The sequence below is a fragment of the Dreissena polymorpha genome, chromosome 1, assembly GCF_020536995.1.
Source record: "Dreissena polymorpha isolate Duluth1 chromosome 1, UMN_Dpol_1.0, whole genome shotgun sequence".
Classification (NCBI taxonomy): Eukaryota; Metazoa; Mollusca; class Bivalvia; order Myida; family Dreissenidae; genus Dreissena; species Dreissena polymorpha.
Window position 1 is genome coordinate 6,236,178 of NC_068355.1, and position 16,300 is coordinate 6,252,477.

The 16,300-nt window shown below is 35.2% G+C and overlaps 1 protein-coding gene across 1 annotated transcript in view; it reads left to right on the plus strand.

Annotated features, from left to right (window-relative positions):
* LOC127869412 (branched-chain-amino-acid aminotransferase, cytosolic-like) overlaps positions 1 to 16,300 on the plus strand; it is a 141,354-nt gene that overhangs the window by 45,484 nt on the left and 79,570 nt on the right. The window lies entirely within an intron of this gene.

Below are 16,300 nucleotides of genomic sequence, written 5' to 3' on the forward strand. Positions count from 1 at the left end.
ATGTCTAATAAAAGGTGTTTATAATTCTAAGGATAAGCTAAATAGTTCCTTCTTATTAGCGCTACTGGCAGAAGGCCTGAAGAGCTTATGTCATGGCATGGTTTCCGTCGTCTGTCAGTGCGTGTGTTAGACTTTTTCTTGTTTACGCGATAAAGTCCTAAGTTTTCATCCAATTCTTTTCAAACTTGTTCAGTGTCTTTATATTAATGAGGACTCGAACCCTATTGAAAATGGGTTACATCAGAGTAAAAAGTCCAGAATTATCTCCCCTTGAATTTGAGAAAATTGTGAAATAAGGCTTGTTTACGCAATAAAGTCCACAGTTTTTATCCAATCATTTCCCAAATTGCACAGTGTCTTTATCTGAATGATGAGTCAAACCCTGTTGAAAATGAGCTATATCGGAGTTATAAGTCCAGAATTATCTCCCCTTGAATTTGAGAAAAATATGAAAATTTAGTTTTTTTATGTGATAAAGTCCATAATTTTCATCCAATTCTTGACAAACTAGCACAGTGTCTTTGTATCAATGAGGACTCAAACCCCTTTTTTAAAAAGAGAAATATTGAAGCAATAAGTCCAGAATGACTTCCCCTTGAATATGAGAAAATTTTGAAATCCCGCTTGTTTACGCAATTAATTCCACAGTTTTTTTTCATCCAATTATTTCCAAATTTGCACAGTATCTTTATATCAATAAGGACTTGAACCCTATTGAATATGAGCAGTATCAAAAAAAATAAGTACACAATAATCTTCCCTTGAATTTGAGAAAGTTCTCCTTGTTTGCGCGATTAAGTACACAGTTTCTATCTTATTCTTTCCAAACTTGCACAGTGATTATAGAAGTAGAGCAATTCAGGCCCTAATGGGCCTATTAGGGTCTCTTGTCTTTTGTAGGTAATGTGTAAAAAAATTGTTACAATACGGGTTGATCACAAGCTATTGATCATGTTCGTATACATATCGCAATCAAACAATTCTATATGGAAACTATGTAGTTCTGAATATTATTCATTAACCCATTTATGCCTAGCATCTAGAAAAAAGGCCTTGGCAAACAGCCTAGACTCAGATGAGACGCCGCATGAAGCTGCGTCTCATCTGGGTCTGCACTGTTTGCTTAAAGGAATTTCTGTTAAAAAATATTCTAAATATAGAAATAAATATACTAGACATCCCTAATTTTTTTAATAAATTGATCCAATTTAGAAGGATGGCAAAGTCCACTAGGCATAAATGGGTTAAGTGAGTGATATGATGAGAGTTATATAAAATGTTTGGGCCTGATTTCTTTGGTTGACAAATGATACATGTTTTTCTTACATGTAAGCAGTTTATGATAGCTGTATGTAAATACATATTTCATAACTTTTAGCAACAACTAAACCTCTAAACTTCATCATGGTTATGGCATATTTATTTGTGCAAACATGGGGACCCTTGCAAGTAAAGCTTGAACTTAAACTTTGTTCTGTCAAACTAAAATATTTGTCTATTTTTCAATTAACGATTCAAAATATAACATTTCAATGCTCAAAGTTTGTATTTTCATTCTGACGTTATGTTTGTAAATATAAGGAACTTTTAAATGACCTATGACTAGAGATTGGTATTATTGTGGATTTCTAAGGGGAGTTAACAATCTTGTGTGTCCTTATTATCCTGTACTGAAGTAATGGAGCAACATCCTGGAACAGCTTGCATGCAGATTCTATTAAAACTTGTTTTGAGTATATTACTGGATAAAATGATGCTAAACATCTAATTGCGATGCAAACCATTTGTCAATATTAGAGTGATGGCTCTTTTTTTTACTTAAAAATACCCTTTTTATTTAGGATTTCTCTGTCTTCGACTTTTTGTGGCATAACCTATGAGCCAGAGCCACGAAACGAACCTAAATTGTTCTCAAACCATCTGGGACCGAGTCACATTCAAGACCCATTACCCTTGAGGCAAGGTCGATATCATACACTGAGTTCAAATATTGCAAATTTGATGAGTAGTTCATAATTTAGCCATCCTTTATCTATGAATTAAGTGATTCTGTATAACTGTTTGCACTTGTTCTTTATAAGACTGTGTGTCACAGGTATAACCCCTGGTCTCTAGGGTCAAGGTCACACACTGAGGTCAAATGTTACATTTTTTTAGCTCACCTGGTTGCTCAGGTGGGCTTTGTGACCAGTCTTTGTCCGTCGTCCGTCCACATTTGCTGTAAACACTCTAGAGATTTATTTCCAATCTTCATGAAACTTAGTCAGAAGATTTGTCCCAATGATATCTCAATCGAGTTTGAAAATGGGTCATGCTGGGTCAAAAAATAGGTCACTCGGTCAAAAATAAAGAAAAACCTTGTAAACAGTGTAGAAGTCACATTTCATACCCAATCTTCATGTAACTTTTTCAAAATGTTTGCCTTAATGATATGTTGGTTGCGTTGAAAAGTGGTTCCGGTTCATTGAAAAACATGGCTGCCAGTGGGCGGGGCAGTTTTCCTTATTTGGCTATAAAGAAACCTTGTAAACACTGTAGAAGTCACCATTTTTGCCCTATCATCATGAAAGTTGCTAAAAACATTGGTTTTATTGATATCTCGGACGAGTTCGAAAATGGTCCACATCGGTAAAAAAACATGGCCGCCAGTGGGCGGGGCATTTTTCTCTATATGTATATAGTGAAAACATGTGAACACCGTAGAAGTCACATTTTTTGCCCAATTTTCATTAAATTTGGTCAAAAATGTTTGCCTTAATGATATGTTGGTCGAGTTCAAAAGTGGTTCCGGTCCGTTGAAAAAAATGGCCGCCAATGGGCGGGGCAGTTTTCCTTATTTGGCTATAGAGAAACCTTGTAAATTTTAGAAGTCACAATTTTTGCCCAATCATCATGAAAGTTGCTCAAAACATTGGTTTTAATTATATCTTGGACGAGATTGAAAATGGTCCAGATCGGTGAAAAAACATGGCCGCCAGTGGACAGGGCATTTTTCTCTATATGTATATAGTGAAAACATGTGAACAGGCTAGAAGTCACATTTTTGGCCCAATTTTCAAGAAATTTGGTCAAAACATTTGTTTCCTTGATACGAGAGTTGAGTTCAAAAATGGTTCCGGTCAATTGAATATAGTAAAAAAAGCTTGTGAACACTCTAGAAGTCACATTTTTTTGCCCAATCATCATGAAACTTGGTGAAAAGATTGGTTTTATATATATCTTAGATGAGTTCGCAAATGGTCCCGATCTGTAAAAAAACATGGCCGCCAGGGGGGTGGGGCAGTTTTCCTTATGTGACTAGAGAGAAACCGTGTGATCGGACACTATAGAACTCACATTTTTTGTCTAATCATCGTGAAACTCGGTCAATACATTGGTTTTATTGATTTCTCGGACAAGTTGGAAAATGGCTCAGATCGGTGAAACACACTTTTTAGCTCACCTGATTGCTCAGGTGAGGTTTTAAGATTGGTCTTGGTCCGTCCGTTCACATTTGGTTTGTAAACACTCTAGCATTCACATTTTTCAAGCATTCTTTATCAAAGTTGCTGAAAGATCTCAGTCAAGTTTGATAATGAGCAAAATCACATAATTAATGCCATAATTATTGCCCTTAGATTGTCCAGATTTTCATTATATTACATGTATACAAAATCCTTGTAAACACTCTAAGTCACATTTTTGTTTCAGATTTTATTAATCTTGGTCATAATATTTATTTTTGTAAGCAAAGTTTGATGTTTGTTGAGAGAGGGTCAACTTAAAATATAGGTAGCGGCCAGGTAAAATCTTACAAAAACAAAAACACTCCATGCGCCAGAGTTTTTGTTCAATAATGATGAAACTTGACCAGGATGTTTGTCTGGACAAAGGCAAAGTTTGACATTTGGTAAAGAATGAACCGACTCCTCTCAGGTGAGCGAACTAGGGCCATCTTGGCCCTCTTGTTATTGAATATGCCCTGTTTGTTCGGGTTTTACTGACATCAATGGGTTTTCAAATGCCCAGATGTAATTATGTATCATTACCAGGCAGTTACTCATGTCCCTATGTCCAAGCGTTTCACCAATTTAATAATACCACCATGTAAAAGTGTATATACATGTATTTATATACATTGTATATTGAACCCACGCAGAAACCCCCCAAAAGGTCCGATAACTTATCAAATTTACAGGACCTCACCAGATTTTACCCGACCTCGTTTTTCTTTAACCAAACAATAGAAAATACAAGTAATGGATTAAGTTTTTAATATGATTACGTTCACAATGTTTAAAAGATCTAAATGCAATAAAATAACTCAAATTAAACCCATTCTATGAAAAACTATTATAAAACGTTCATATAAAAGTAAAAAAAGCCTTTTGATTTTTGTTTATATATTACAAGTAATTGTAAACAGAAATATAAAACAATAGTACCAGGATGCAGGATCACATGACTTTGTAGAGTTCACACTTAAACTTTTATGGATGTTAAAACACCGGTAAGTGTTTATATACGCCCATTTTTCAAAACGTGACATATTATAGTTTCACCCTTGGCGGGCAGCGGCGTCCACAGCAGTGTCCGCTCTCTTATTTAAATAGTTTTCATCCGATCTTCTTCAAACTTGGTCAGAAGTTGAATCTAGACAATATCTAGGTCAAGTTTGAATATGGGTCATGCCGGTTCAAAACAAGGTCACGGGTCGCTTAGTGCATTTCAAGGATTTAGCATGGTGTCCGCTCTCTAATTGAAGTAGTTTTCATCCGATCTTCACCAAACATGGTCATAAGTTGTATCTAGACAATATCTAGGGAAAGTTCAAATATGGGTCATGCCGGGTCAAAAACTAGGTCACAGGGTCACTTAGTGCATTTCAAGGATTATAGCATTGTGTCCGCTCTCTAATTGAAGTAGTTTTCATCCGATCTTCCCCAAATTTTGTCAGAAGTTGTGTCAAAATGATATCTAGGTCAAGATCAAATATGGGTCATGCCGTGTCAAAAACTAGATCACGAGGTCACATAATGCATTTCAAGCATTTAGCATGGTGTCTGCTCTCTTATTAAAGTAGTTTTCATCCAATCGTCACCAAACTTGATCAGAAGTTGTACCTAGACAATATCTAGGTCAAGTTCTAACATGGGTCATGCCGGGTCAAAACTAGGTCACGGGGTCACTTAGTGCATTTCAAGGATTTAGCATGGTGTCCGCCCTCTCATTGAAGTACTTTTCATCGGATCTTCATCAAATTTGGTCAGAAGTTGTATCTAGGTCAAGTTCAAATATGGGTCATGCGGGGTCAAAAACTAGGTAACGAGGTCACTGAATGCATTTCAGTAGTTTTCATCCGATTTTCACCAAATTTGGTCAGAAGTTATGTCTAGATGATATCCAGGTTAAGTTCAAATATGTGCTGCTTACTTTTCAAAAATATATAATTTTGCCACTGAAATGGTAAAGTTATCAAGTTGACCAAAACCTTCAAATGGGCGTATCTTGTGACAGTTTGGCACTCTTGATTTCCAAATACCTTTAAAATTATTTTTAAAGAACAACAGAGTGAAATACATCATAATTACTTAATTTAATAAGCCAGTGTTCTCGGCCAAAAATATGATGTGAACAGCATTCATGTAAACGGTTATGCTGCACGCAACGTGAAATTTTGGCACCGAATTCTGACGTATTCAATTATTCATTCTTATATCTTAAGATATCGGCACAAACTGATTTTTATGTACGAAAGATTTTTACAAATGTATTTCAATAACTTTAGATATTTGCAAAAAAGTGTTTACATTCTGTCCAGCTCGTTTGTAAACCCCATGTTAACCCAGTTGATCCTGCAACATGGTACTCTCACGGGGGGAATCACGTAACGATCCAGATGGAGTCCGTGCCGAAACAGGTATTTTTCGCCGTTGTATACCCTTTGTTACTTTTGTTTAATTTGTGAATGCCCACTCTCCAGTTATATCAGTAAGAAAGCGATTAACGTTTAGTATTAATATTCGCTTTATATATTGACTTTTTACTCGCTACGTATTTTCTAAGCGGGAGCTGTAAATTTAATAGACCAGTTGTTATTGTTTATATTCGGGATTTTCCGCGCATGCGCACTGGCTGGTTGGCAAAAACACTGGTTACAGTAACGTAAAACGTGTATACATGTCGTTTATTTAGTCAATAAAACCGTACAAAAATCCAAAATAAACATTAAAAATCTTAAATAATAGTGCAAAAATATAATATTTTGTACCAATAAATGTATTTTCATAAATATAGTTTCCTCTGTATAAAAAAAAGAATTAATACATCAAAGTAAACGTGGTCGGAAGACTAAAAACTGGCAATCCAACAAAACAAAACAATAAATATTCTTTCCTATTCTTTGTGATTGTAAGATTTTGGTAAATTATATGTCAAAGATAATAACACATACATTAATTTGATGATAATTATAAGTGGTGTAGATATTGTTATTGTTCATAAGCGAGCGAAAGTGCAAGAGGGGCATTTAATCAATTATAAAACGAAGCCCTTAAAGCGGAATACATTACAATTTATAAACATTGTAGTAATTTTATTTTCCATGGAATGAGTTACCGTTTCGCTTCCATCGAATGACAATATCATAAAGTTTAGCATACATATGAAAATCAAGAACTGCATATTAAGCAAATTAAACTGTCTTTGCGTGCACTCTCTTTACTGGTGATAAGGAGTGATAACAATCTAGCATTTTATGATAACTCAATCTATATATTTATTTATTTTACGCAAGTATATTTTACCCTTTTGTTGCTTGCTTGTTTTCATGATGTCATTTCGTACACTACAGAAACGTACAAACTTAACACGTAATAGCCGAGTTTACATTTGCCGGTACTCGTTAAATACGTTAATTGTGTAGCAATGAAATTGCACAGTTTTTTTAATGTATAGTTTTTAACACTATCATTATGATTAAACAGGCTAATATATACATACGCTAATTCCTGTTAATCCATTTCGGACAAATATCTTCATTTTTTTAAATATGTTAAAATATTTTATTAAAGTAACTGTTTCGTATTTTGGCTTTACAATTTTGCTTAGATGATCGCTCAATATGCCAAGAGATGACATGGAGGTATCATAAATTGTGTTTAATGACCAGACACTTGTATGCCACATGTGGTTTATGCAGGGGCCCTAGAATAGGTCCCTGGATTTATCACACCATGTGTTCTTTGTAATTGTTTGGACAGTATCCGATCATAACGAGATAATCGCTTTATGATGAACAAAGGTGCAATAAAACACCGGGTTAAAAACGCTGAAACAAAGAGTGTCAAAATTGGTGAGAATAATTAAATAAAAACAATTACATTTATCAAGAGAATTTATTTAATGTGTAACAAGGCAAGTTTTTACACGCATAAATGTTCAAATCAGTTACTATATGTTGCGTACATAAAGTCGATCTATTTGCTGTTTGTTTATATCCTTATTTTTGTTCGTTCGTTTAATTTGATTTATTCTGAAAGAATTTCAATATCAGAGAATTTTTTATCAAAAAAATGGTCGCGAAGATGTGCCAAGTAGAGATTTTTATGGTAACCGCATACCGCGCTCGTATATTGTGTTTCACTCCAGAGTTCGTTTATAGTAAAAACAAATAATAACAACAATATAATCGTTCCAAAAATGCATTTCTTTGCACGCTTATGTTTTATTCAGACATAGTTAGTAAAATTATATTTGATATAGTTCATGATTATCAATAAAAACGATTATTATTTCAACCTTCTCTATATGCGCTTATATGAATATCACCTCTTTTTGCCAACCAGTGGGCGGAGTCTAATATTTGCAGGTGCGCGTGACGTCACTCGTCAACTGGTCTATAATCGCGCTTGGAGTTTGTTACGTCACCAGCAAAGATAGCCGTTCGACTATTTTGTAAAATCCGTTTAATTTTAAAATTAAATGATATATCGAAGTAAACAAAATTAACATTAACACGTCTCTTTTTTTTTACATATCTGTACTCCTAGTTTCGTAATCATTTTTTTAATCGAAGTGTAAAATATATTTAGTTTTTGCTGACACGAGGTCCGACAGTTTCGGAAATTTCACGGACCGCATGGGTTGTTGAATTTTGTAATGATCGAATGGTGATGTATTTTTAGCTCACCTGATTTCTCAGGTGAGCTTTTGTTACCGGTCTTTGTCCGTCGTCCGTCCGTCCGTTAACATTTGTTCGTCAACACTCTAGAGGCCATAGTTCTTGTCCGATCTTCATGAAACTTGGTCAAAAGCTTTGTCCCAATGAAATTTCGGTCGAGTTCGAAACTGGTCGTGTCGGGTCAAAAACTAGGTCACTAGGTAAAAATAACCTTTTAAACACTGTAGAAGTCACATTTCATGCCCAATCTTCATGTAACTTTGTCAAAATGTTTGCCTTAATGATATGTTGGATGAGTTTAAAAGTGGTTCCGGTCCGTTGAAAAACATGGCCGCCAGTAGGCGGGGCAGTTTTCCTTTTTATGTCCCCCACTATAGTAGTGGGGGACATATTGTTTTTGCCCTGTCTGTCTGTTGGTCTGTTGGTCCGTTGGTCTGTTGGTCTGTTGGTCTGTTTGCGCCAACTTTAACATTTTGCAATAACTTTTGCTATATTGAAGATAGCAACTTCATATTTGGCATGCATATGTATCTCATGAAGATGCACATTTTGAGTGGTGAAAGGTCAAGGTCAAGGTCATCCTTCAAGGTCAGAGGTCAAATATATGTGGCCAAAATCGCTCTTTTTATGAAAACTTTTGCAATATTGAAGATAGCAACTTGATATTTGGCATGCATGTGTATCTCATGGAGCTCCACATTTTGAGTGGTGAAAGGTCAAGGTCAAGGTCATCCTTCAAGGTCAGAGGTCAAATATATGTGGCCCAAATCGCTTATTTTATAAATATTTTTGCAATATTGAAGATAGCAACTTGATATTTGGCATGCATGTGCATCTCATGGAGCTGCACATTTTGAGTGGTGAAAGGTCAAGGTCATCCTTCAAGGTCAGAGGTCAAATATATGTGGCCCAAATCGCTTATTTTATGAACTCTTTTGCAATATTGAAGATAGCAACTTGATATTTGGCATGCATGTGTATCTCATGGAGCTGCACATTTTGAGTGATGAAAGGTCAAGGTCAAGGTCATCCTTCACAAGGTCAAGGTCATCCTTCAAGGTCAAACATCATATACGGGGACATTGTGTTTCACAAACGCATCTTGTTTGGTTATAGAGAAACATTGTAAACACTCTAGAAGTCACAATTTTTGCCCAATCATCATGAAAGTTGGTCAAAACATTGGTTTTATTAATATCTCGGACGAGTTCGAAAATGGTCCAGATCGGTGAAAAAACATGGCCGCCAGTGCGCGGGGCATTTTTCTCTATATGTATATAGTGAAAACATGTGAACACTCTAGAAGTCACATTTTTGGCCAAAATTTCATGAAATTTGGTCAGAACATTTGTTTCCTTGATACGAGAGTTGAGTTCAAAAATGGTTCCGGTCAGTTGAATAACATGGCTGCCAGGGGGGGGGGCAGTTTTCTTATATTTATATAGTAAAAAAAGCTTATGAACACTCTAGAAGTCACGTTATTTGCCCAATGGTTGACATTTGGTGAAAAGATTGGCTTATATATATATATATATATATATATATATATATATATATATATATATATATATATATATATATATATATATATATATATATATTCGCAAATGGTCCCGATCGGTAAAAAAACATGGCCGCAAGGGGGTGGGGCAGTTTTCCTTATGTGACTAAAGAGAAACCTTGTGATCGAACACTATAGAAGTCACATTTTAGCCTTATCATCTCTCTCAGTCAAAACATTGGTTTTATTGATTACTCTGACAAGTTGGAAAATTGCTCAGATCGGTGAAACACTTTTTAGCTCACCTGATTGCTCAGGTGAGGTCTTAGGATTTGTCTTTGTCCGCCGTCCGTCCGTCCACATTTGGTTTGTAAGCACTCTACCATTCACATTTCTTAAGCATTCTTTATCAAAGTTGCTGAGAGATCTCGGTCAAGTTTGATAATGAGAAAAATAACATAATTAATGCCATAATTATTGCCCTTAGATTGTCCAAATTTTCATTATATTATACAAAATCCTTGTAAACATTCTAGAGGTTACAATTTTGTTTCAGATTTTATGAATCTTGGTCATAATATTTATTTTTGTAAGCAATTAAGTTTGATGTTTGGTAAGGGGGTCAACTCAAAATATAGGTTACCAGGTCAAATATTACAAAAACAATAACACTCCATACGCCAGAGTTTTGGTTCAATAATGATGAAACTTGACCAGGATGTTTGTCTGGACAATATCTAGGTCAAGTTTGACGTATGGTAAAGATTAAATGAACCGACTCCTCTCAGGTGAGCGAACTAGGGCCATCTTGAACCTCTTGTTTTTGTATTTTGGATGCTGAATGCAAAAGCAATGCAAAATACGATAAGAAGAACAGAAACTAAATTGTGTTATAGTTCAAAAACCTGCAGTTGTGAATGGCAATAAAATGTTTTTGATTTTTACAATACGCGAAATTAAGTCTTTTAAGAACAAACGTTTGTTTTCAAGGCGTGATGTATTTACTTAAAACTTAAGTACTATGACCAAGCCCTGTCCGTTCAAGGAAGTTGTGTCTTTTAATGCAAAATATACGATACAATAGTGTTATAACTGGTGCACAGTTCGGTTTCAAGCCGGGCTTAAGTAGCCCGAGGTACTACGCATAGACTGCACTTTCAAAAAGGCATCCTCATCCCGAGCACATATCGTTCATTTTCTAACTGGTTTAGTCTGTCCGCTGTCGTTGCCCCAACACCCACCAACTCCACCTTCTCGAGCGCAGACACGCAATCGTTTGTACGCTTCACCCTATATTTTCCGGATCGATCCATATTTACTAAAGTTCTTGATCGACTTTCTTCTCTTCAGAGTCTATTAAATGTAATTTTCTTTCAAAAGCCACTAACCTGTTAATCTATGGCTCTCATTCAGTTCAGAACGTTCTTGATTGTTGGCTCCTGTGTGCTTTCCGCCATCTTTTCAGTACTAAATTTTGACGAAGTTGCACAAGACAGCTCCAATACTTCACTCTGTAGTGGGCCGATTACATCTACAGTTGTATAAAATCGCACTAGCTTGTCCCAATATTTTACTTACTGATACATGTGTAATCACCTCATTCGACGGGCATCTCTGGTTTTCCAGCTTTGTTTTTATTTACACTTCCACTTCCTTTTCTATTCCCGTCTTTTCGTTTTCCCCCATATTCATTAAGATGAATAAATAATCCACAAGCCATAATAATCAAACTTTTCACAAAAATAGCACACCAATAACCATTTATTTGAAATTTACTATAAAATCCTAAAATTTCTTTCTCTGATCAAAAACATTCACTTTGCGCCTATCACGTGACAACATATCATAGGTCACATAACCCCAAACCGGAACTCCTGTTTGTAGGGTTACATGCAGTCAGTTTGATACTTAGCACACATTGTTTAGTGCATGCTGCATAGGATTTGTAAAATACATTGCAAATGGAATGTTTTGGTATCAATTTGAAGGTATATTTGTAAGCAATAAGAAAAAAAAGCCATTATTGTGCTCTACTTTTTCTGTTGATGGTTCCCGGCTTTGAAAGAAGGTCATACTATTTGAGCCCAAAATGGCACTCTGGATCAGCAGACGATTTATTTCATACGGAGGAATCCGAGATAGCCGATGTATCACGATTGCCCAAAATGGTCGCCTGCACAGCTGTCAAAACCGGTTTGCCTATTCTAAGGTGAATATTTTGAGTTACAATGTATAGAATTTAATGACATCCATTTTTTCAAAAGATTATGCATTTATCTTTCCAATGATGTATGATGATATAGTACTATTTTATATGTAATATAGAAGGAAATTAATTGCGCATGCGTAACCTCATATACTAACCTAGATTCGCGGATTTTGTTTTCGTCACGTAACCGGTACCAATATTTGTTTCTGCGCATGCGTGATCGTGGCGATATGCAAATGAATGTTTACTCGATTGGAACGATTGAAGATTTGTGAAAAATAATGCGTTTTAAACAAGTAAAAAGTGTAAATTAGAATCAATTAGCAAATATACCATATTTTCTTAACACCAATAATACCCGACCATCGAATTTCATAAATATTAAGTAAAAATCAGATATCACGATGTTTAACCAGGTTTTCCGAAGGAAAAAACTGGTTATTAGATTGGCGAATGCGGGCGGGCTGGCTGGCTGGCGGGCTGGCGGGCGGGCGGAACAAGCTTGTCCGGGCCATAACTATGTCGTTCATTGTCATATTTTAAAATCATTTGGCACATTTGTTCACCATCATTGGACGGTGTGTCGCGCGAAATAATTACGTCGATATCTCCAAGGTCAAGGTCACACTTTGAGTTAAAAGGTCAAAATTGGCAATAAATGAGCTTGTCTGGGCCATAACTATGTCATTCATTGTGAGATTTTACAATTATTTGGCACATTTGTTCACCATCATGGGACGGTGTGTCGCACGAAAGAATCACGTCAATATCTCCAATGTCAAGGTCACCACAACTTAAAATAGATTTATTTTGAAACAAACTTACAAAGGGGGGTAATTTTGTTTGTTCATTTCAAAAGTTCAGTTTGAGTTGTCTCCCTTAATCAGATTTTTTTTCACAATGAAAACCTGGTTTTGTGACAATTTTGTCCCTTGTTTGTTGTCGTCTGCTGTTGTAGTAGCATTGCCATATATGGAAATGTTACGCTTTGAAAACATGAGTAATTCCAACACATGATTTAGTGTGTGTTTCTTAGACCATGACAATTAAGCTAATTTCTATTTATTTATTTTTATTTTTTTAGGCCATCCCTAAGCATTGTCGCAAGAAGTATTGGCTTTATTCACCGACTTCCTTGATAAATGCTTACAAAGCTGTTTAGGAGAAGAAAATGTCCGTTCTTAGAGCCTAAAAATTATACAGATTGTCTAACAATACTTTACGTCACAGAGTCTTTGAAAAAATCCACCCAGACACAGTTGTTATGTGAGCTGCTCCCATTTTCCATGCAATTTACCCTGTTCATATGTTAAAATTTTATTGTTATTTCGTGTTTGACTTTTTTGTGAAATGTTTCATTTGCACCAAAAACCAATTTAAACTGTTAAAAATAAGTTAGCTTGGCCTAATTACTCGACATTGCAATGAATTGTTGTATGACGTCATACCCGCGAATCAAGGGTAGTAAAACAAAATGGCTGACGCTTTACACTTATGTCAACAATATTGACATTTAAGAGCTTTAAAAATATTGTTTGGAAATCACAATGGAACAAATCAGCGAAGAATGAATTTATTTTAAAAGGTTAATGTTTGTTTTCGTTGTTTTTATGCGTTATTATTTTAATATTGACATTTAATGTTAAGGTCGCGAATTTACGGTAATCGAGGATATGTTATCAGTGAGACGAAACGTCCAACCCTGGGCGTCCAACACCCTACACAAATATCAGTGGCGCGAACTGGTAGTGGCACGAACGACCATCAGTCTCCGCATGAACCAACAAGCAACTCATGACGTCACAAATGGGCAGTAAACAAAAAGTCGCGCTTTAGTATATCGTATGGAACGCCAATGCTGCCTTCTGATGGCACTGGTCTTTATGTTAGGTGCATTTACTAAGTTGTTTTGTGTAAACTACATTTTGTCCTGTAGAAACATCATTTTGTTCTGTACTTTTTTTATTATGCTTTGTGCATTTGCAATATCGTGTTGTACTAACAACATTTTGTTAGGTGCATACATCATTTCGTTCTGTGCATTCGTCATTATGTTGTGTGCATTTACCAACCCGTTTTGTACTAACGACATTTTGTTAGGCATAATGACAAATGCACCTAACATAATGACAAATGCACACAACATAATGACTAATACACACAACATAATGATAAATGCACACAACATAATGACAAATGCACACAACATAATGACAAATGCACCCAACATAATGACAAATGCACACAACATAATGACAAATGCACACAACATAATGACAAATGCATACAACATAATGACAAATGCACCCAACATAATGACAAATGCACCCAACATAATGACAAATGCACACAACATAATGACAAGTGCACACAACATAATGACAAATGCACACAACATAATGTAATGACAAATGCACACAGCATAATGACAAATGCACACATCATAATGACAAATGCACGCAACATAATGACAAATGCACACAACATAATGACAAATTCACACAACATAATGACAATTGCACACAACACAATGACAATTGCACACAGCATAATGACAAATGCACACAACATAATGACAAATGCACACAACATAATGACAAAGGCACACAACATTATGACAATTGCACACAACATAATGACGAATGCACACAATATAATGACAAATGCACACAACATAATGACAAATGCACACAACATAATGACAAATGCACAGAACGAAATGATGTTTCTACAGGACAAAATGAAGTTTACACAAAACAACTTAGTAAATGCACAGAACATAAAGACCAGTGCCATCAGAAGGCAGCATTGGCGTTCCATAATATCGCTTTACATGGGTCTAAATAACGTTTAAAAGTCCATAAACACTCAATATCGACGAGTATTTCGTACAGTACTTAAAAATAAAGTTAACACATAAAAAAATCAATTTTCTTTATAGGAATAGCCAAAATCTGAACGCTAGATGTGGTCTGGTAACATAGATTTAACAAGATACAAAATGCCTTTTTCTTTTTTGTGGGACAATATATTCAACACGTGTTCATGTACCATGTTAGTGTTCGTGTGTCGTATGAAATGATATCGTTTCAGGAAATTTACATTGAATAGATCTATATTGTGCCACATAAGTATATAAATTAGCATTATGTATCTCGTAAAATCTATGTACCATACCACATCTAGCGTTGAAATGTTAGCTATTGATTTTTTTATGGGTTAAGGTTCATGGGGGGGATAAAATTCATTAAAACTTCGCTTTGGTTTTTCTTCATTGAATGTGGTACAATATGGTCAAACTATATATCATTTTAAAGCTAAAGACGGATAGAATAACATAAACACATTTTTGACATTCAATATTTGTGTGCTTTATTCGTATTTTGGTTTAAAACCAATACTTTTTTACACTAATTTACAAAATCTCAATCTAAAGTTAGGAATGATATGCACTACCTTAAGTTGAATAAATACAAAGCTATATACATATACAAGGTCAAGTTAGCAACATTTCACAGAAAATTATTGTCATAAAACAACAAATGAGTTTTTATTCAACTGCCTTTTTTGGATAAATATCCTAAACATAGTTCTAAAAAAAACTAAAACGTAACTTCTTTTTAACAATCCAGGTATGGTGGATAATAAGAGTCACAATTCTATTTCAAAGGCTTAACAATTTTGTTATTTACCTCTCAACCAAATTGCAAATATTAAACCATCTCAAATTGAAATAGATTGCAGACGACATATAAAATTGTAAAGGAATATAAAGAAATTGGCAAAACGATTGATTTTATATTTCGATTCCTTCTACCCATTTGAAAGCGTGGCCATCGCTGTGATCCGTAGAAAAACGTGCAAAACAAATCGGTCGAAACCACGTGCAGTGGTGAGAAAACCGGGTATGTGTATACACATACCTGAGATAACACATGCTTATTTTGACAGTTTGGTGGCAACTTGTAAAACAACTATTAACATTAATCAGCAAGAGATCGCACTAAATAACAGAAATGACCGCGTAGAGATATCATCACTTACCCTATTTGAAATAGTTTCCAGCTGAAAATTGTCCCCCACACGTCTTTTTAGTTAATTTGTATTGTTTTTCTGGAGCCGAAGTGCATCTCACAGAATATCCAACCAACTTCCGTTGTTTTCACTTTCGTTATTAAAAACTCCGTTTAGAAGAATTATTACTACTTTTAGATTGTTAAAGCGATGTATTATTATATATTATCAATAGAATAGTATACCGTGATGAATTGAACGGAGTAATCTAGATCTTTCTGTCAGTCTGTAAGCGTACTATTTTATGCGCAATAATAAAGTATATGTGATTCGACAACGATTGTAAACATTGGTGAAATGCTTCTTACATAGTTATTCTTTTGAGTGTTTATGAGGTCTGATCGTGCAGTTTGCA